This window comes from Mus musculus, chromosome 17, assembly GCF_000001635.26.
Source record: "Mus musculus strain C57BL/6J chromosome 17, GRCm38.p6 C57BL/6J".
NCBI lineage: Eukaryota > Metazoa > Chordata > Mammalia > Rodentia > Muridae > Mus > Mus musculus.
In genome coordinates, this window is record NC_000083.6 from 35,356,080 (window position 1) to 35,377,819 (window position 21,740).

A 21,740-nucleotide genomic window follows, 5' to 3' on the forward strand; every position below is an offset into this window, starting at 1 on the left:
ACAGGCTTCCGGTGCTTCTCAGTTCTCTTCATGTGTAAAACTCATGGACACTTTCCTAGAGTTGCTACTGGGTCTCCACACTGATCACATTGTTACCAGGTTCTAAGGAGAAGAAAATTCACACAACAGATTTCAATGTAACAGTTACTATACCTTTATGTAAAGGAAGTTTGTTTTTTTTTTTAACCAGGATGTTTGCTCTCAGTAACCAACCACCTGTTTCTTGTGGTGAATAATTGGATAGAAAAAATGTAAAGTTTATGTAACTTCTAAGGATATGAAATGTTAAGTACATTACAATGATCTTAAAAGTGTGCTTTCAGAACTCTGAACAGGACTTATAAAAGTCAAAAGTGTTTTAAATTCAATTTATAAAAGTCTAAGGAGGTGATTTAAGATGTATAAATGCAGTTTGTAGAGGTATCAGAAAGTGATTTAAAGTGTATGTAAAAATGAAAAATGTTTCAGATCTTCCCTCTCTATGCTATTGTTACATTAAGATCTAAAAGTTTCAGAGTTTTAACATTCATCAATGGAGTTCTGATGAGTTATTGATCTAGCTATGATAATCAGTAATTGCTATTACAGTTACAAGCTCAAGATTATGAATTTCCTATGGTTGTCTTCTAAGCATAGACTTAAAAGTGCTTCTCACTGAGCTAAAAACATCTCTCCAATGTGTATGCACCCTGTGTTCTGGATAGAGGTCGGAATGTTCATGCTTTTACCTCCAAACCCACTTTCAGAGTCCACAAACTTTTACTAAGATTCAAAGGCTTGAGTCTGCTGCCGTTTTTACAATGTGAAGTTCAGCACAGAACCCACAGTGGTATGTTTACATGTCTAAAATTTATCTCATTTTGTAAACTTTTAAAATTCTTTTAAGCTTCAAAGAATCTACTTGAATCCACCTCTCACAGGTCAAATGGACTCCAGATAAGAACTGTCAATCAACAGCCTGTTTCATCTCCTGCCTGTTCAGCATAGTCCTAAAGGTGGGGTTATCCTCTCCTTTTCTGTGGTCTTGAGATGCCCCACCCCCATCTAATAAGCCTAAGCGTTTAAAACCCTAATCTTAAAGAAAAAAATTATTCTAGCCTCCTTAGCATTACCTTCTGATCTTTATATGTACAGATGGGTTTCAGTAAAATGCTAGCTCCAGGTGTTTCCTCAAACTCTGCATGCCAGACAGCTTCAAAGCACCTGCCCCATGATGGTTCAATTGAAAGATGCATCTCCATTCCCCAGCTGCAGATGGTCCTGCAGAGCCTGGACAGTGAGGGAACAGCATGCTTTTTTTTTGAACCTACCCAGCATCCCAGCTTTCTTGGGTCCCCAAAGATGGTGACCCCTTCCCCAGACAACAGGAAGATTCTAAAGAGCTCAGTAACCCCATTTCTGCTTCACCAGACACCCCTTCCTATTTTCTCACCATATATAGTAAATAAGAAGAAGGGATGTCTGTCAACCAATGACCACCCACATTCCAGAACCAGCCTGCTTTCAGCCTATCAGTTCCAGAAGCCACATCATCACCAGCCACCAGATGTGACACATTTCTACTGTGGCCACAAGTTGTGTACCCTTATCCAGCTCAGGTCTCCACAACCGCCTCTTTCTCTTCCATACTCACTACCCACCCCCATCAATCTCTCACATGAAGTCTGTTGTGTTGTGTGACCTTTGCAAAACCCCATGGTTCTCTGATCCATGCAAGAACTCTAACAACCCCACAGGGTCAGCCCTGAATGTTTCCCCAGCTGGGCAGGTGTCTGTTGGAGCAGGACCTAAAACTGCAAGAAGTCTGAGCAAGAAGGGAAATTGTCAATGTCCAAAGAGTGGAAGAGCACTTATCATTCCTTTTTAATTCTCTGTCTGTCTGAATGTCTATCTGCAAACTACCTACCTACCTCTCCTCAGTCTCCCCAAATCAGATTGCCCTGTTCTGAGGTAAGAAACTGTCCCTATTTCTCTCCCCATCTCCTCCCTTGCCCTGACTTTATCAGTCCCTCTCGAGGTTATATCAGTATTGTCAAACACAGGCAGGAAGAGACAGGTCCTCAGGAATGAGGGGCAGGAATGCAGTTGGACCCCACTGTGCTCCCATTCCTTGCATTCCAACTGTTTTTCCATGGGGCCTCCATCCACAGGGCAGGTCCCTGGCTCAGCTCAGGGGGAGGAACTCACACATCCTCCTTCCTCATCTCTCACTGAGTGACCCTGCACCAGGAGGCTGTGCTGTTTGCATTTTGTCAACTCCACACCAACTGAGACATATATAAGAAGAGGGTCCTGAATTGAGAAAATGCCTCCATCCAGGACGCTTTTGGGAAAGTCTATAAGGCATTTTTAAAATTATTATTAATGATCATTATGGAAAGGCTCAGCCCACTGCAGGTGGTCTTGGCTGGTGGTCACAGATTGTATAAGAAAGCAGGCTGAGCAAGCCATGAGCTACAAAGCTATTAGCACTGGTCCTCATGGACTCTGCTTCAGTTCCTACTTGAGAATCCTCTCTCAAGGTCCTGCCCTGAATCTCTTCAATGATAGACTGAGATGTGGAAGTGTAAACTGAAAGAAACCCTTTCTTCCTCAAGTTGCTTTTGGTCATGGGGTCTCATCACAGCAATGGAAACCCTCACTAAGACACAGCTGCACAAGGGCCTCACTCTGCTCCCTGCAGACACCACCCTGTCCTGCAGCTCAGCTCCTGCCCCTCCCTTGCCCTGTAGCAGCACCACTTTATAGCTCCTGGGGATCTGATGCCCTCTTTGAACCCTGAGGTAGCAGGAATTGTCTGCCAGGTCTCATCTCCATTGGGTGGCAGGATCCTGGGGAACCAACCAGCACTTCGGGCACTGGTTATAAAGTCCATGCAGCCCGAAGGCCTCAGATGCCTTGTATCCCAGATGGGACAATGGAGCTGGGAAGGCTGCTCCTGCTGCTGGCAGTAGCCCTGACCCTAACCAAGACCCAAGCAGGTGAGTGCGGGGTCCAGAGGGAAAAGGGCTCTGAGAAGAGGGGCGCGGCTGGCAACCTGGGACGCTGCGTCCCGCATCGCCCACCAGACCCTCTGCCCTTTCTCCACCCACGTCTCCCGCCCTGCTCCCCTCCCGGACCGCCGGCCGCCAGGCGTCCCGGGAGGAGGTCCGGGTCTCACCGTGCGCCGCCCCCAGGCCCACACTCGATGAGGTATTTCGAGACCGTGGTGTCCTGGTCAGGCCTCAGGGAGCCCGGGTTCATCTCTGTTGGTTACGTGGACAACACGGAGTTCATGCGCTTCGACAGCGCCGCGGAGAATGCGAGATATGAGCCGCGGGCTCCATGGATGGAGCAGGAGGGGCCGAAGTATTGGGAGCAGACCACGCAGATCAACAAGCGCAGTGAGCAGATATTCCGAGGGAGCCTGAGGAAACTGCTGGGCTACTACAACCAGAGCGCGGGCGGTGAGTGACCCCGAGTCGGAGGTCACGACCCCTTGACGTCCCCACACAGGGGCCAGAGACGTCTAGGGTCCCAAGTCCCAGATTCAGAAGCAGAACAGACCCCGGATGGGTTTTCCTTTCAGTTCGGAGGAGTCGCGCGTGGGCGGGGCCGGGGGGCGGGGCTGACCCAGGGCTCCCTTAGGCCATCACACCTTCCAGAAGTTGTCTGGCTGTGACCTTGGGTCAGATGGGTGCTTTCACCTCAGGTACCTGCAGTTCGCCTATGATGGCCTTGATTACATTGCCCTGAACGAAGACCTGAAAACCTGGACTGCTGTGGACATGGCGGCGCAGAAAACCTGGCGCAAGTGGGAGCAGCTTGGTGCTGCTGAGCAACACAGGGCCTACCTGGAGGAAGCATGCCTGCAGTCACTCCACAGATACCTGGAGCTCGGGAAGGAGACGCTGCTGTGCACAGGTGCTGGGGCCGTGGGCAGCTCCTCCCTCTGCCCTCGGGCTGGGGCTCAGTCTTGGGGAAGAAGAAACCCTCAGCTGGGGTGATGCCCCTGTCTCAGAGGGGAGAGAGTGTCTCTGGGTCTCCTGGTCCCTCATCACAGTGACTGCACTGACTCTCCCAGGGCTCAGCCTTCTCCCTGGACAGTGCCCAGGCTGTCTCAGGAGGGACCCTGGAGAAATATAAATCATGGAATTTCTTTTTCTTTTTTTCTCTCTTTTCTTTTTCTCCTTCCTTCCTTCCTTCCTTCCTTCCTTCCTTTCTTTCTTTCTTTCTTTCTTTCTTTCTTTTCCTTCTTTTTAATTAGGTATTTTTTTTCTCATTTATATTTTCAATGCTATCCCAAAAGTCCCCCATACTCTCCCCCCCACCCCCCTACCCACCCACTCCCACTTTTTGGCCCTGGCGTTCCCCTGTACTGGGGCATATAAAGTTTGCAAGTCCAATGGGCCTCTCTTTCCAGTGATGGCCGACTAGGCCATCTTTTGATACATATGCAGCTAGAGTCAAGAGCTCCGGGGTACTGGTTAGTTCATAATGTTGTTGCACCTATAGAGTTGCAGATCCCTTTAGCTCCTTGGGTATTTTCTCTAGCTCCTCCTTTGGGGGCCCTGTGATCCATCCAATAGCTGACTGTGAGCATCCACTTATGTGTTTGCTAGGCCCCGGCGTACTCTCACTAGAGACAGCTATATCAGGGTCCTATCAGCACAATCTTGCTAGTGTATGCAATGGTGTCAGCGTTTGGAGGCTGATTATGGGATGGATCCCTGGATATGGCAGTCTCTAGATGGTCCATCCTTTTGTCTCAGCTCCAAACTTTGTCTCTGTAACTCCTTCCATGGGTGTTTTTTTCCCCAATTCTAAGAAGGGGCAAAGTGTCCACACTTTGGTCTTCGTTCTTCTTGAGTTTCATGTATTTTTGCAAATTGTAACTTATATCTTGGGTATTCTAAGTTTCTGGGCTAATATCCACTTATCAGTGAGTACATATCATGTGAGTTCTTTTGTGATTGGGTTACCTCACTCAGGATAATGCCCTCCAGGTCCAACTATTTGCCTAGGAATTTCATAAATTCATTCTTTTTAATAGCTGAGTAGTACTCCATTGTGTAAATGTACCAGATTTTTTGTATCCATTCCTCTGTTGAGGGGCATCTGGGTTCTTTCCAGCTTCTGGCTATTATAAATAAGGCTGCTATGAACATAGTGGAGCATGTGTCCTTCTTACCAGTTGGAACATCTTCAGGATATACGCTCAGGAGAGGTATTGCGGGATCCTCCAGTAGTACCATGTCCAATTTTCTGAGAAACCGCCAGACTGATTTCCAGAGGGGTTGTACAAGCTTGCAATCCCACCAACAGTGGAGGAGTGTTCCTCTTTCTCCACATCCTCGCCAGCATCTGCTGTCACCTGAATTTTTGATATTAGCCATTCTGACAGGTGTGAGATGGAATCTCAGGATTGTTTTGATTTGCATTTCCCTGATGATTACGGATGCTGAACATTTTTTCAGGTGTTTCTCAGCCATTTGGTATTCTTCAGGTGAGACTTCTTTGTTTAGCTCTGAGCCCCATTTTTAATGGGGTTATTTGATTTTCTGGAGTCCACCTTCTTGAGTTCTTTATGTCTATTGGATATTAGTCCTCTATCTGATTTAGGATAGGTAAAGATCCTTTCCCAATCTGTTGGTGGTCTTTTTGTCTTATTGACGGTGTCTTTTGCCTTACAGAAGCTTTGCAGTTTCATGAGGTCCCATTTGTCAATTCTCGATCTTACAGCCCAAGCCATTGCTGTTCTATTCAGGAATTTTTCCCCTGTGCCCATATCTTCAAGGCTTTTCCCCACTTTCTCCTCTATAAGTTTCAGTGTCTCTGGTTTTATGTGGAGCTCCTTGATCCACTTAGATTTGAACTTAGTACAAGGAGATAGGAATGGACCAATTCGCATTCTTCTACATGATAACCACCAGTTGTGCCAGCACCATTTGTTGAAAATGCTGTCTTTCTTCCACTGGATGGTTTTAGCTCCCTTGTTGAAGATCAAGTGACCATAGGTGTGTGGGTTCATTTCTGGGTCTTCAATTCTATTCCATTGGTCTACTTTTCTGTCGTTATACCAGTACCATGCCGTTTTTATCACAATTGCTCTGTAGTAAAGCTTTAGGTCAGGCATGGTGATTCCACCAGAGGTTCTTTTATCCTTGAGAAGAGTTTTTGCTATCCTAGGTTTTTTGTTATTCCAGATGAATTTGCAGATTGTTCTTTCTAATTCGTTGAAGAATTGAGTTGGAATTTTGATGGGGATTGCATTGAATCTGTAGATTGCTTTTGGCAAGATAGCCATTTTTACAATGTTGATCCTGCCAATCCATGAGCATGGGAGATTTTTCCATCTTCTGAGATCTTCTTTAATTTCTTTCTTCAGAGACTTGAAGTTCTTATCTTACAGATCTTTCACTTTAAGGAAGTGTTAGAGTCACGCCAAGGTATTTTATAATATTTGTGACTATTGAGAAGGGTGTTGTTTCCCTAATCTCTTTCTCAGCCTGTTTATTCCATTGACTTGTTTGAGTTAATTTTATATCCAGCTACTTCACCGAAGCTGTTTATCAGGTTTAGGAGTTCTCTGGTGGAATTTTTAGGGTCACTTATATGTACTATCATATCATCTGCAAAAAGTGATATTTTGACCTCTTCTTTCCCAATTTGTATCCCCTTGATCTCCTTTTGTTGTCGAATTGTTCTGGCTATTCGACAACAAAAGGCCTGAGGGACAGAGACAGAGATTGCTGGCCTCTTACATTTCATAGTGAACGCTGTGCTGGTTTGAATGAGAACAGCCACACAGGTTTATAGGAATGAATCCTTCAAATCCGGCTGATGGAACTGTTCAGAAAGGATTGGGAGAGGTGGCCTTGTTGGAGGATGTGTGTCACTGGGTTGGGCACTGAGGTTTTAACAGACTTTCACTATTCCCAGTTGTTGCCTCCGATTCCGACCAGCAGAAAGAACTACGACACAGCGTTCTTCTCAAAGCAGTTTATTCAGGAACCTTTCAACATGCATGCAGGAATCTCTCTCCAGAAATCAGTCTCTCTAGGAATCTCCTTACTCCGCCCCCAATCACAATCCCTTATATAACCCCTCAACCATGCCCCATCAGCCCAGTCCATGTAACAGCAGTCCATTGGCCAGAATCATCACTTGTCATATGGTCCGATCCTGCATCATGTTGTACCTGCACAGTTCTCACAATGGTCGTGGCTTATTTTCAGGTGTATAGGGAAGTCAGGTGCAAGTCATAAGACTTGGCTGCAGTCCCAGGCGCCATCTTGGGACTGCTGCCACACCCGCTCCTCACATCTCCCCCTTCTTTACCTATTGGCAGAGAGAATGTCTGTCTTAGGTTGCCCCCTGTGGCAATGTCCCTTACCCGTCCTCTGGAGACAACCACATTGGTTTGATCCCTGTCTTAGGTTGGTGACACGCCCAGGGAGTCTTACCCATCATTGACTACTTCTCTAGCATGCCATGCCACACTTGAGGAGATTGTCTTGTTTCCACTGCCGCAAAAGCCTGTATCATCGAGGCTTGGGCTCTGCGCTGACGACTCTGCATGCGGCAGGTGCACCAGAAGGCCAGGACGCTGATTAGTATCAGACACAGGGCAAGTCCACCACTTCCAGCCCACTCTTTCAAGCGGGAGACAGCTATCAGCAATCCAAAGCTTCTGCAACACCTGTGGATAAATTATTCACAGCCGCAGCAGTTTGTAAAGGATATGGCCGCAGCTGTGGCTGTGGTGGAAGTGATAATGGCTGTAGTAATTCCAAAAATCCCTCTTAGGTCTAAACAAAGTCATAGCAGAAGGAGCTTGAACAGGCCAAGGTAGAAAGCGAGGCATCCTAGTCACAACAGCTAAATGATATTCAGATGCATTCCAGCACATACTATAATAACAAATATCACTACTATAATTAACAACATTATTCTCATAACTACCATTATAAACAATAAACACAAAAGGTGGTTACATACAAACAGGCGTAGCCTGAAAAGAAACATCCCTCCCTCCAGCAAATTGAAATACAGAAGTTTCAAACACACTAGAACCATTCCAATAAAAACTTGCATTGCCCCAGGCCCCTCCCACCACCATGCTTAAGGGGGAAAGATCAGTGCAACTACCATTCACCCCACATAACAACCATACATTAAAAGGATTACCAGCTCCTACTTGAGCTGGATTTTGATATGTCCAATTATACCCTGAAAAAGAACTATTATGGACCTATATAAGGGGAAAAGGAAAAATAATTCTTCACTACCCAAGCTACTTTTCTAGATTGACAGCCGGTCCAAGGTGGAAGGGAATCACGAACACTCCTACAAAAAGGGGCCCATCTAGATTGGGAGGGTATAGTGCCATTGCCCTTGGATATACTGGCAGGCCACAACCCTCGAATCCAGGTAGCATTAGCTTTAGTAGATACAGCTGAACACAATCACTCATCTGTGAAATATTTTGAATCATCTGAAAACACAATAATCACTTTAGCTGAAGCAGCATAGATTCCTGCACTGGAGATATCTCTCCATCCCATGGTAAAAAAGGCAATTGTAGCGAAGCATTAGATGTAAAGAATTGAGGAAACACTTGTGCAGAATACATCAACGACATGGGTTTCGGGAATACAGACATAATTCCCCAACATAGCTCTTCAGTTCTCACTAGCGGGAGCATTCCCAGCCACAGGAACATCCACGTCCTCATAGTTCTGCTTGTTTTGAATTGCTCTGGTCAGCCATTCTGGGACCCACAGCAGTTGTCGATAATCCTGGGGAAACACACAAACAGACCCTCTCTCCCAAACCAACACTGGGTCAGGGCCCTTCCAACAACCAGTCAAGACATCCTTCCACATGACCGTGCCTTTTGGAGAAATATCAGGATTAACGTGTCGCTCAGCTGCAACATAACCTTGTTTATCTTCATTCAAAAAATTCAAAGTAAATAAGGCAATGGCTAATCTCTCTCTTGGTGTGGACACAGCAGGGGCAATTCCCCCCTTTGGTTTAATTAAACATTTTTTTAAAGTATGATGGGCTCGTTCAATAATGCCTTGGCCCTGAGGGTTGTATGGCAACTCATGCACCAGATGCCCATTATCTTGTAAAAGGAAACAAAAGAGGCTGAAATATAGGCTGGTACATTATCAGTCTTTAGTTCTTTAGGCTGTCCCCAGGCACCCCAAGCCTCAAAACAATGTGCAATGGCCTGACGTGCCTTCTCGCCTGTCTGTAAGGAGTCAAAAATAATGCCAGAGGCTGTATCTATGGAAACATGAATATATTTTAACTTTCCAAACTCAAGAAAATGGGTAACATCCATTTGCCACAAATGTAGAGGGCGCAATCCCCGGGGGTTAACCCCCACACTGACTTGAGGCAATAAAGGGGCACAGGTTTTGCATGCCTTCACAATCTCTCTCGCCTCTGCTCGAGAAATTTTAAATTGTGATGACAAAGTCTTTGAGTTAACATGAAATTGTGCATGAAAGTCACATGCCAAAATCATAATAGATGAGGCCATTAAAAAGGCCATGCATTTTCTGGAAGCTTTATCAACTATATCATTCCCTTCTGCAAGGGGTCCTGGCAATCCAGTATGAGCACGAATATGTTGAATAAAAAGGCGTGAATGCTGATTCAAAATAATTCTTTGCAACTTAATAACTAATTCTCCAATGGTAGATCTCAAATTTATTTTGGCTACTATCTCCAAACACTGCAGCATATTTACAACATACTGGCTATCAGAAATCAAATTAAAGGGACCTGCAATTAATTCAAATACTTTAATCACAATTTGCAATTCAATGACTTGTGGAGATGCAGGGGGAAACTGAATGGTAACTGGGGATGAGCCTGTTATTAAATAGGCTCCTTGTCCTGTTTTAGAACCATCTGTAAAACAAGAGGAGCATCTGGCAATGGATCCCTAGCAGTAATACGAGGATAGATTACTGGATGTACTTTAACCAACTGTAATATTGGATCCTTGGGGTAATGATTCTCTATAAGGCCTTGAAAACTACACCTCAAAATAGCCCAATTATCCTCCATGGCTGTTAACACTTCAATTTGCTTAGCATTATACGGTACTATTAGACTTTCAGGTGCATTTTCAAAAAACTGCATGCTTTGCTGTATACCAATCAGAGCCAGCTGAGCCACTGAGGCAGGATAATAAACAAGTGTCTTGGCTGGGGATATTTTTGGGTGTATCCACAACAGGGGAGCTACCTGCCATAAAACCCCAGTGGGCTGCGACTCTGTTTGCAGTACGCACAAGATAAACTGTTTGGACTCATCTCAGCGTTTCAAGGCAGCACTCTGAATACTCTGTTCTACTAACAACAAAGCCTTCCTGGCAGCATCAGTAAGATATCTGGGAGAATTTAAATCTGTATTGCCTGGTAAGATATCATATAATGACTGTAATTGTTTATTGGTCAAAGAGAGATAGGGTCGGACCCATTGAATATCTCCCAATAATTTTTGAAAACCATTCAGGATGCATAATCCATCTGTGCGAAACTGAATCTTTTGAGGGGACACATATTTTGCCATAATTTTTGTTCCTAAATAATTCACTACAACATCCTTTTGCACCTTTTCTGGGGCCACTACTAAATTCTGTTCCTTCAACTGTGTTACCACAAAGCTATAAGCTTCATCAAGCAAGGCATCCCTGGGAGCGGCAAGAAGTGTATCATCCGTATAGTGATAACACTTCACGTTTGGAAATCGCTCTCGAACTCCTTCAAGCTGCATCAACATAGAGTTGACACATAGTGGGACTGTTAGGCCATCCCTTGTGGCAGAACTGTCCACTCAAACCTTTTATCAGGTTCAGCATGATTTTGGGAGGGGACAGTAAAGGCAAATCTTACCATATCATTTGGATGCAACGGGATAGAGAAAAAACAATCTTTAATATCTAAAACTATAATGGGCCAATTTTGGGACAAGGCAGAAGGCAATGGCAGTCCCCTCTGTACCAGCCCCATCAAGATCATTTGCTTTTTTATTTCTCTCAAATCATGCAAAAGCCTCCATTTTCCTGATTTTTTTCTTTATAACAAATATTGGAGTATTCCAGGGAGATTTAGAAGGTCGAATATGTCCCAACTCCAATTGTTCTTGTACCAGCTCTTTCACGGCTTTTAATTTTTCTGAGGGGAGTGGCCACTGAGGAACCCATACTGGATCCTCAGTCTTCCATGTAATAGGTAATGCTCCCTCAGTGGCCCCTAGGAAAAACCTGTTGGGAGCCGCGCCCACATTCGCCGTTACAAGATGGCGCTGACAGCTGTGTTCTAAGTGGTAAACAAATAATCTGCGCATGTGCCGAGGGTGGTTCTTCACTCCATGTGCTCTGCCTTCCCCGTGACGTCAACTCGGCCGATGGGCTGCAGCCAATCAGGGAGTGACACGTCCTAGGCGAGGGATAACTCTCCTAAAATAGGGACGGGGTTTCGTTTTCTCTCTCTCTTGCTTCTTGCACTCTGGCTCCTGAAGATGTAAGCAATAAAGCTTTGCCGCAGAAGATTCTGGTCTGTGGTGTTCTTCCTGGCCGGGCGTGAGAACGCGTCTAATAACAATTGGTGCCGAATTCCGGGACGAGAAAAAACTCGGGACTGGCGCAAGGAAGATCCCTCATTCCAGAACCAGAACTGCGGGTCGCGGTAATAAAGGTTCCCGTAAAGCAGACTGTTAAGAAGGATTCAACTGTATGAATTCAGAACTTTTCAGCTGGGGAACGAGAGTACCAGTGAGTACAGCTTTACGAGGTAAGTCTGATCTTGAACTTTCTAAGGAAATTCAAGACAGTCTATCAGAAGTAAAGTGGAATATGTTTGGCCTTGAATTTTTTCTGGTGTTAGGAGCCCTTTTGTTCCTTTTCACATGTTATCAAGTGATTAAGATAGGGCTGAAAATTCTAGAGGAAATTCAGGACAAGCTATCAGAAGTAAAGTGGGGAGAGAGAGTAGGAACAAAGAGGAAATATGGTACACAAAATAAGTATACAGGCCTTTCCAAGGGTCTTGAACCCGAGGAAAAGTTAAGGTTAGGTAGGAATACCTGGAGAGAGATTAGAAGAAAAAGAGGAAAAAGGGAAAAGAAGAAAGATCAATTAGCGGAGGTCTCTAGGAAAAGGAGCCTGTGCTCATCGCTGGATGGGCTCGGGGAGCCAGCTCTTAGTAGCTCTGAAGCAGATGAAGAATTCTCCTCTGAAGAAACAGACTGGGAGGAAGAAGCAGCTCATTATGAGAAAAAAGGGTACCAGCCAGGTAAAGTGCTAGCTAATCAGTTAAGGAAGCCAAAAGCGGCTGGCGAAGGCCAGTTTGCTGATTGGCCTCAGGGCAGTCGGCTTCAAGGTCCGCCCTATGCGGAGTCCCCGCCCTGCGTAGTGCGTCAGCAGTGCGCAGAGAGACAATGCGCAGAGAGGCAGTGCGCAGACTCATTCATTCCCAGAGAGGAACAAAGGAAAATACAACAGGCATTTCCAGTCTTTGAAGGAGCCGAGGGTGGGCGTGTCCACGCTCCGGTAGAATACTTACAAATTAAAGAGCTTGCCGAGTCGGTCCGTAAATATGGAACCAATGCTAATTTTACCTTGGTGCAGTTAGACAGGCTCGCCGGCATGGCACTAACTCCTGCCGACTGGCAAACGGTTGTAAAAGCCGCTCTCCCTAGTATGGGCAAATATATGGAATGGAGAGCTCTTTGGCATGAAACTGCACAAGCGCAGGCCCGAGCAAACGCAGCTGCTTTGACTCCAGAGCAGAGAGATTGGACTTTTGACTTGTTAACGGGTCAGGGAGCTTATTCTGCTGATCAGACAAACTACCATTGGGGAGCTTATGCCCAGATTTCTTCCACGGCTATTAGGGCCTGGAAGGCGCTCTCTCGAGCAGGTGAAACCACTGGTCAGTTAACAAAGATAATCCAGGGACCTCAGGAATCCTTCTCAGATTTTGTGGCCAGAATGACAGAGGCAGCAGAGCGTATTTTTGGAGAGTCAGAGCAAGCTGCGCCTCTGATAGAACAGCTAATCTATGAGCAAGCCACAAAGGAGTGCCGAGCGGCCATAGTCCCAAGAAAGAACAAAGGCTTACAAGACTGGCTCAGGGTCTGTCGAGAGCTTGGGGGACCTCTCACCAATGCAGGCTTAGCGGCCGCCATCCTCCAATCTCAGAACCGCTCCATGGGCAGAAATAATCAGAGGACATGTTTTAACTGTGGAAAGCCTGGGCATTTTAAGAAAGATTGCAGAGCTCCAGATAAACAGGGAGGGACTCTCACTCTTTGCTCTAAGTGTGGCAAGGGTTATCATAGAGCTGACCAGTGTCGCTCTGTGAGGGATATAAAGGGCAGAATTCTTCCCCCACCTGATAGTCAATCAACTGATGTGCCAAAAAACGGGTCATCGGGCCCTCGGTCCCAGGGCCCTCAAAGATATGGGAACCGGTTTGTCAGGACCCAGGAAGCAGTCAGAGAGGCGACCCAGGAAGACCCACAAGGGTGGACCTGCGTGCCGCCTCCGACTTCCTATTAATGCCTCAAATGAGTATTCAGCCGGTGCCAGTGGAGCCTATACCATCCTTGCCCCCGGGAACCATGGGCCTTATTCTCGGCCGGGGTTCACTCACCTTACAGGGCTTAGTAGTCCACCCTGGAGTTATGGATTGTCAACATTCCCCTGAAATACAGGTCCTGTGCTCAAGCCCTAAAGGCGTTTTTTCTATTAGTAAAGGAGATAGGATAGCTCAGCTGCTGCTCCTCCCTGATAATACCAGGGAAAAATCTGCAGGACCTGAGATAAAGAAAATGGGCTCCTCAGGAAATGATTCTGCCTATTTGGTTGTATCTTTAAATGATAGACCTAAGCTCCGCCTTAAGATCAACGGAAAAGAGTTTGAAGGCATCCTTGATACCGGAGCAGATAAAAGTATAATTTCTACACATTGGTGGCCCAAAGCATGGCCCACCACAGAGTCATCTCATTCATTACAGGGCCTAGGATATCAATCATGTCCCACTATAAGCTCCATTGCCTTGACGTGGGAATCCTCTGAAGGGCAGCAAGGGAAATTCATACCTTATGTGCTCCCACTCCCGGTTAACCTCTGGGGAAGGGATATTATGCAGCATTTGGGCCTTATTTTGTCCAATGAAAACGCCCCATCGGGAGGGTATTCAACTAAAGCAAAAAATATCATGGCAAAGATGGGTTATAAAGAAGGAAAAGGGTTAGGACATCAAGAACAGGGAAGGATAGAGCCCATCTCACCTAATGGAAACCAAGACAGACAGGGTCTGGGTTTTTCCTTAGCGGCCATTGGGGCAGCACGGCCCATACCATGGAAAACAGGGGACCCAGTGTGGGTTCCTCAATGGCACCTATCCTCTGAAAAACTAGAAGCTGTGATTCAACTGGTAGAGGAACAATTAAAACTAGGCCATATTGAACCCTCTACCTCACCTTGGAATACTCCAATTTTTGTAATTAAGAAAAAGTCAGGAAAGTGGAGACTGCTCCATGACCTCAGAGCCATTAATGAGCAAATGAACTTATTTGGCCCAGTACAGAGGGGTCTCCCTGTACTTTCCGCCTTACCACGTGGCTGGAATTTAATTATTATAGATATTAAAGATTGTTTCTTTTCTATACCTTTGTGTCCAAGGGATAGGCCCAGATTTGCCTTTACCATCCCCTCTATTAATCACATGGAACCTGATAAGAGGTATCAATGGAAGGTCTTACCACAGGGAATGTCCAATAGTCCTACTATGTGTCAACTTTATGTACAAGAAGCTCTTTTGCCAGTGAGGGAACAATTCCCCTCTTTAATTTTGCTCCTTTACATGGATGACATCCTCCTGTGCCATAAAGACCTTACCATGCTACAAAAGGCATATCCTTTTCTACTTAAAACTTTAAGTCAGTGGGGTTTACAGATAGCCACAGAAAAGGTCCAAATTTCTGATACAGGACAATTCTTGGGCTCTGTGGTGTCCCCAGATAAGATTGTGCCCCAAAAGGTAGAGATAAGAAGAGATCACCTCCATACCTTAAATGATTTTCAAAAGCTGTTGGGAGATATTAATTGGCTCAGACCTTTTTTAAAGATTCCTTCCGCTGAGTTAAGGCCTTTGTTTAGTATTTTAGAAGGAGATCCTCATATCTCCTCCCCTAGGACTCTTACTCTAGCTGCTAACCAGGCCTTACAAAAAGTGGAAAAGGCCTTACAGAATGCACAATTACAACGTATTGAGGATTCGCAACCTTTCAGTTTGTGTGTCTTTAAGACAGCACAATTGCCAACTGCAGTTTTGTGGCAGAATGGGCCATTGTTGTGGATCCATCCAAACGTATCCCCAGCTAAAATAATAGATTGGTATCCTGATGCAATTGCACAGCTTGCCCTTAAAGGCCTAAAAGCAGCAATCACCCACTTTGGGCAAAGTCCATATCTTTTAATTGTACCTTATACCGCTGCACAGGTTCAAACCTTGGCAGCCGCATCTAATGATTGGGCAGTTTTAGTTACCTCCTTTTCAGGAAAAATAGATAACCATTATCCAAAACATCCAATCTTACAGTTTGCCCAAAATCAATCTGTTGTTTTTCCACAAATAACAGTAAGAAACCCACTTAAAAATGGGATTGTGGTATATACTGATGGATCAAAAACTGGCATAGGTGCCTATGTGGCTAATGGTAAAGTGGTATCCAAACAATATAATGAAAATTCACCTCAAGTGGTAGAATGTTTAGTGGTCTTAGAAGTTTTAAAAACCTTTTTAGAACCCCTTAATATTGTGTCAGATTCCTGTTATGTGGTTAATGCAGTAAATCTTTTAGAAGTGGCTGGAGTGATTAAGCCTTCCAGTAGAGTTGCCAATATTTTTCAGCAGATACAATTAGTTTTGTTATCTAGAAGATTTCCTGTTTATATTACTCATGTTAGAGCCCATTCAGGCCTACCTGGCCCCATGGCTCTGGGAAATGATTTGGCAGATAAGGCCACTAAAGTGGTGGCTGCTGCCCTATCATCCCCGGTAGAGGCTGCAAGAAATTTTCATAACAATTTTCATGTGACGGCTGAAACATTACGCAGTCGTTTCTCCCTGACAAGAAAAGAAGCCCGTGACATTGTTACTCAATGTCAAAGCTGCTGTGAGTTCTTGCCAGTTCCTCATGTGGGAATTAACCCACGCGGTATTCGACCTCTACAGGTCTGGCAAATGGATGTTACACATGTTTCTTCCTTTGGAAAACTTCAATATCTCCATGTGTCCATTGACACATGTTCTGGCATCATGTTTGCTTCTCCGTTAACCGGAGAAAAAGCCTCACATGTGATTCAACATTGCCTTGAGGCATGGAGTGCTTGGGGGAAACCCAGACTCCTTAAGACTGATAATGGACCAGCTTATACGTCTCAAAAATTCCAGCAGTTCTGCCGTCAGATGGACGTAACCCACCTGACTGGACTTCCATACAACCCTCAAGGACAGGGTATTGTTGAGCGTGCGCATCGCACCCTCAAAGCCTATCTTATAAAACAGAAGAGGGGAACTTTTGAGGAGACTGTACCCCAAGCACCAAGAGTGTCTGTGTCTTTGGCACTCTTTACACTCAATTTTTTAAATATTGATGCTCATGGCCATACTGCGGCTGAACGTCATTGTTCAGAGCCAGATAGGCCCAATGAGATGGTTAAATGGAAAAATGTCCTTGATAATAAATGGTATGGCCCGGATCCTATTTTGATAAGATCCAGGGGAGCTATCTGTGTTTTCCCACAGAATGAAGACAACCCATTTTGGATACCAGAAAGACTCACCCGAAAAATCCAGACTGACCAAGGGAATACTGATGTCCCTCGTCTTGGTGATGTCCAGGGCGTCAATAATAAAAAGAGAGCAGCGTTGGGGGATAATGTCGACATTTCCACTCCCAATGATGGTGATGTATAATGCTCAAGTATTCTCCTGCTTTTTTACCACTAACTAGGAACTGGGTTTGGCCTTAATTCAGACAGCCTTGGCTCTGTCTGGACAGGTCCAGACAACTGACACCATTAACACTTTGTCAGCCTCAGTGACTACAGTCATAGATGAACAGGCCTCAGCTAATGTCAAGATACAGAGAGGTCTCATGCTGGTTAATCAACTCATAGATCTTGTCCAGATACAACTAGATGTATTATGACAAATAACTCAGCAGGGATGTGAACAAAAGTTTCCGGGATTGTGTGTTATTTCCATTCAGTATGTTAAATTTACTAGGGCAGCTAATTTGTCAAAAAGTCTTTTTCAGTATATGTTACAGAATTGGACGGCTGAATTTGAACAGATCCTTCGGGAATTGAGACTTCAGGTCAACTCCACGCGCTTGGACCTGTCCCTGACCAAAGGATTACCCAATTGGATCTCCTCAGCATTTTCTTTCTTTAAAAAATGGGTGGGATTAATATTATTTGGAGATACACTTTGCTGTGGATTAGTGTTGCTTCTTTGATTGGTCTGTAAGCTTAAGGCCCAAACTAGGAGAGACAAGGTGGTTATTGCCCAGGCGCTTGCAGGACTAGAACATGGAGCTCCCCCTGATATATGGTTATCTATGCTTAGGCAATAGGTCGCTGGCCACTCAGCTCTTATATCCCATGAGGCTAGTCTCATTGCACGGGATAGAGTGAGTGTGCTTCAGCAGCCCGAGAGAGTTGCACGGCTAAGCACTGCAATGGAAAGGCTCTGCGGCATATATGAGCCTATTCTAGGGAGACATGTCATCTTTCATGAAGGTTCAGTGTCCTAGTTCCCTTCCCCCAGGCAAAACGACACGGGAGCAGGTCAGGGTTGCTCTGGGTAAAAGCCTGTGAGCCTAAGAGCTAATCCTGTACATGGCTCCTTTACCTACACACTGGGGATTTGACCTCTATCTCCACTCTCATTAATATGGGTGGCCTATTTGCTCTTATTAAAAGGAAAGGGGGAGATGTTGGGAGCCGCGCCCACATTCGCCGTTACAAGATGGCGCTGACAGCTGTGTTCTAAGTGGTAAACAAATAATCTGCGCATGTGCCGAGGGTGGTTCTTCACTCCATGTGCTCTGCCTTCCCCGTGACGTCAACTCGGCCGATGGGCTGCAGCCAATCAGGGAGTGACACGTCCTAGGCGAGGGATAACTCTCCTAAAATAGGGACGGGGTTTCGTTTTCTCTCTCTCTTGCTTCTTGCACTCTGGCTCCTGAAGATGTAAGCAATAAAGCTTTGCCGCAGAAGATTCTGGTCTGTGGTGTTCTTCCTGGCCGGGCGTGAGAACGCGTCTAATAACAAAAACCCAGTCTGGCCCGATCATTCTTTTTGCGAACCGGCATTGGAGAGGTTCTACCTTGCAGAAATTGCCCTAACCCTTTTCCAGGAATATATCCCATGTCCAGCATCATGTCATGAGCCTTGCTGCCATAGCCTCCTTCATTAGTCAGAACAAAGCCCATCTGAGTCATCAAATCATGGCCCCATAGAGAGACCGGAACAGCCAACACATATGGCTGAAACTGTCCAGAATGTCCTTCCTCGTCCTTCCAATATAGGAAGCGGGAACTCATTTTGGGCATCTGAGCGTAGCCGAGTCCTCTCAGAGTTTGTTCTGTCTGTTGCTTAGGCTAACCAGAGGGCCAATCTCTGGTACTGATGATACTATGATCAGCACCAGTATCTAGGAGACCAGATATAGCTTTTCCTTCAATCCTGAGCTTCAGTAGGGGTCAGGTATCAAGATTTAGAGAGCAAAATATATTGGAGGTCCCAGTAGAGCCAAATCCCTTGTCTCCCCATTCTGAATCTTTGGCTGGAAATTGAGAGTAACAGCTGGGCAAAAGGAGCAATTGAGCTATCCTATCGCCAGGGGAAATGGCAATGATGCCTCTAGGGGAAGATACCATAATCTTAACCCTTCCTGTAAAATCTGAATCAATTACTCCTGGATGAACTATTAATCCTTGCATGGTAACAGAGCTCCTTCCCAAAATCAGTCCCACCGTATCAGCTGGCTGTGGGCCTTTAATGTCTGTGTCCACCAGCTTGACTCCCATGCGGAGTGTTAATACGAGTCGGGTGGTGGAACAGAGGTCTAGTCCTGCACTCCCTGTTGTTGCTCTCCGGGGTGACTCCATTGCATCGGTGGCCTCAAACTGGACCATCCCTCGACTACTGCCCCATATATTTGAGGGCCCTGGGGTCGGGGGCCCCTTTTCAAGTTTTTTGGCCAGGAACCACCATATCCGGGAGCAAGAGGCTGTCCGTAAATATCTTTAACTGACCTACACTCACTGACCCAATGATTTCCTTTTTTGCATCTAGAACATAACCCGGGCACTTTTGGTCACTGGTTTCTAGCACCACTAAATTGTGGGCATTGGCATTTCATGTGGCCTGGCTGTCCACATTTAAAACAGTTATTTATTCTTCTGGCCACCTTTTCCTTGTGATATCTGTATGACAGCGGCAGCCAGGCCAGAATTAGAAAGAGGACTCCTATTTCTCTGCATATTTTCATCCAGACCTCTAATCCTTTTTGCTTATATGGATTAATTGCTTGCCTGCATTCGTTGGTGCACTGTTCAAAAATCAGCTGCTTCAGTAGAAGCATGGCAGCATCAGGGTCTCCAAAAACACGGTCTCCTGCCTCTACAAGATGAGCCACAAAATCTGCAAATGGCTCCATGGGGCCTTGGATGATCTTGGTTAAATTCCCACTCACTTCCCCTCTATTAGGAAGGGATTTCCATGCTTTTGTTCCTATCTAATAAGATCTGTTCTTCTATCAAAAGATCTGTTCATAAACCTGGATGGGATAATTTATTTGAGCCGCTACAAATCTTCCTTGCCCTAACAACATGTCCTGATCCCAGGCGGGCTGGCCTGTACCCGCATTTATTGCTGCTTGCTCTGCTGCAAACTCAATGAAAAATGCCTTCCAGTCTAAATATTGGCCTGGTGACAAGCAGGCGCTAGACAGATTCTGCCAATTGCTTGGAGTCATGCAGTAGCAGTGCAGGTTCTCTAATTGCGCTCTTACAAAAGCAGCGCTGACACCGTAAGTACGAACCCCTTCCGCTAATCTTTGAACAATCTTCCAATCAAGCGGCTCGTGATAATGACCTCCCTGTGCATCCTGAAATACAGGAAAGCACTGGGCTCGCAGTTCCCTCCAGGTTTCTGAATGCAGACTATGCCCCGATGCTCCGTCAGGGGCATACGGAGGCGGCCACGGTGGCCCTGGCGCCGAAGGTTCTACCTTCATTTTCACTTTCTCTAGACTGTCGGCTATGCTTTCCAGATCATCCTCAGACATATCCCCATCACTAGAACTTCCTTCTGCCTCTGACTTTTGGGATAGCTCCTCTCTCACCTGATTCAGTGCCTCATTGCCCTTTTGGAGTTCCGCTCCACAATTTCCTTATCCTCAATACAATTCCGTACTAGCTTCCACACTGGCAGCACCCCTTTAGTGAGAACTCCCTGTTCTTCTGCAAACTTCAAGTCCTTCCCTAACTTCTCCCAACTGAGCCCCGTAATATGTCCTGATATGGGAAACCAAGGAGTGACCTGATCCACAACTTTTAAAAAGTTCTCCAGGGTCTCCTTTTTCAGCCCGATTCCTTTCACTTTCAGCAAGTCCTTAAGGGCTTGGTGCACTGTTTGACCTGAGGTTGAATTTCCCATTGGGCTTGGTGCAACTTGTCCCCAAACCAGGAAACTTATCGTCTCAATCTGAGAACTTAAATTGTCCCATTTACATGGGAACCTTACCAGCTAGCTGCCCTGACTACGATGAGTTCTGAACATCCCCGCACGGGCCACCATTTGTTGCCTCCGATTCCGACCAGCAGAAAGGAACTACGACACATAGCGTTCTTCTCAAAGCAGTTTATTCAGGAACCTTTCAACATGCATGCAGGAATCTCTCTCCAGAAATCAATCTCTCTAGGAATCTCCTTACTCCACCCCCAATCGCAATCCCTTATATAACCCCTCAACCACGCCCCATCAGCCCAGTCCATGTAACAGCAGTCCATTGGCCAGAATCATCACTCATCATATGGTCCGATCCTGCATCATGGTGCACCTGCTCAGTTCTCACAATGGTCGTGACTTTTTTTAAGGTGTATGAGGAAGTCAGGTACAAGTCATAAGACTTGGCTGCAGTCCCGGGCGCCATCTTGGGACTGTTGCCACACCGGCTCCTCACACCCAGTGTCTCAGCCTTTGCTTGCAAATCAAGTCCTGAGTTCTCAGCTGTTCCTCCACCACCTTCACTCTGTCATCATGGACTCAAAACCTCTGAATCTAGAGAAGAGATTAAACACATTCTTTTATATGTTGCCTTGGTTACAGTGTCTTATCACAGTAATAAAAAACTAACTGAAGCTGGTGTGGTGACACAGGCCTTCAATCCCAGTGTGGTGGATTGAATAGGTGGCCCCATAGACTCATGTGTTTGAAAGCTTGGCCCACAAGGAGTGGCACTATTAGGAGGTGTGACCTTGTTGGAGGAAGTGTGTCACTGTGAGGTTGGGCTTTGAGGTCTCCCATGCTCATGCTCTGCCCAGTGTGGAAGGAAAGCCTCTCCCTGGCTGTCTTTGGATCAAGGTGTAGAAGTCTCATCTCCTCCAGCACCATGTGTACCTGCACACTGGCATGCTTCCTGTTATAATG

General features: G+C 45.8%; 1 long non-coding RNA gene and 1 pseudogene across 1 annotated transcript; both read left to right on the top strand.

Moving 5' to 3' along the window:
* Window positions 1-752: 752 nt before the first annotated feature.
* Window positions 753-1,812, top strand: Gm52319. The gene is made up of 3 exons (XR_003952417.1): window positions 753-829; window positions 921-995; window positions 1,442-1,812. It is a non-coding gene; the product is annotated as a predicted gene, 52319 (long non-coding RNA).
* Window positions 2,890-3,903, top strand: H2-Q3 (histocompatibility 2, Q region locus 3; annotated as a pseudogene).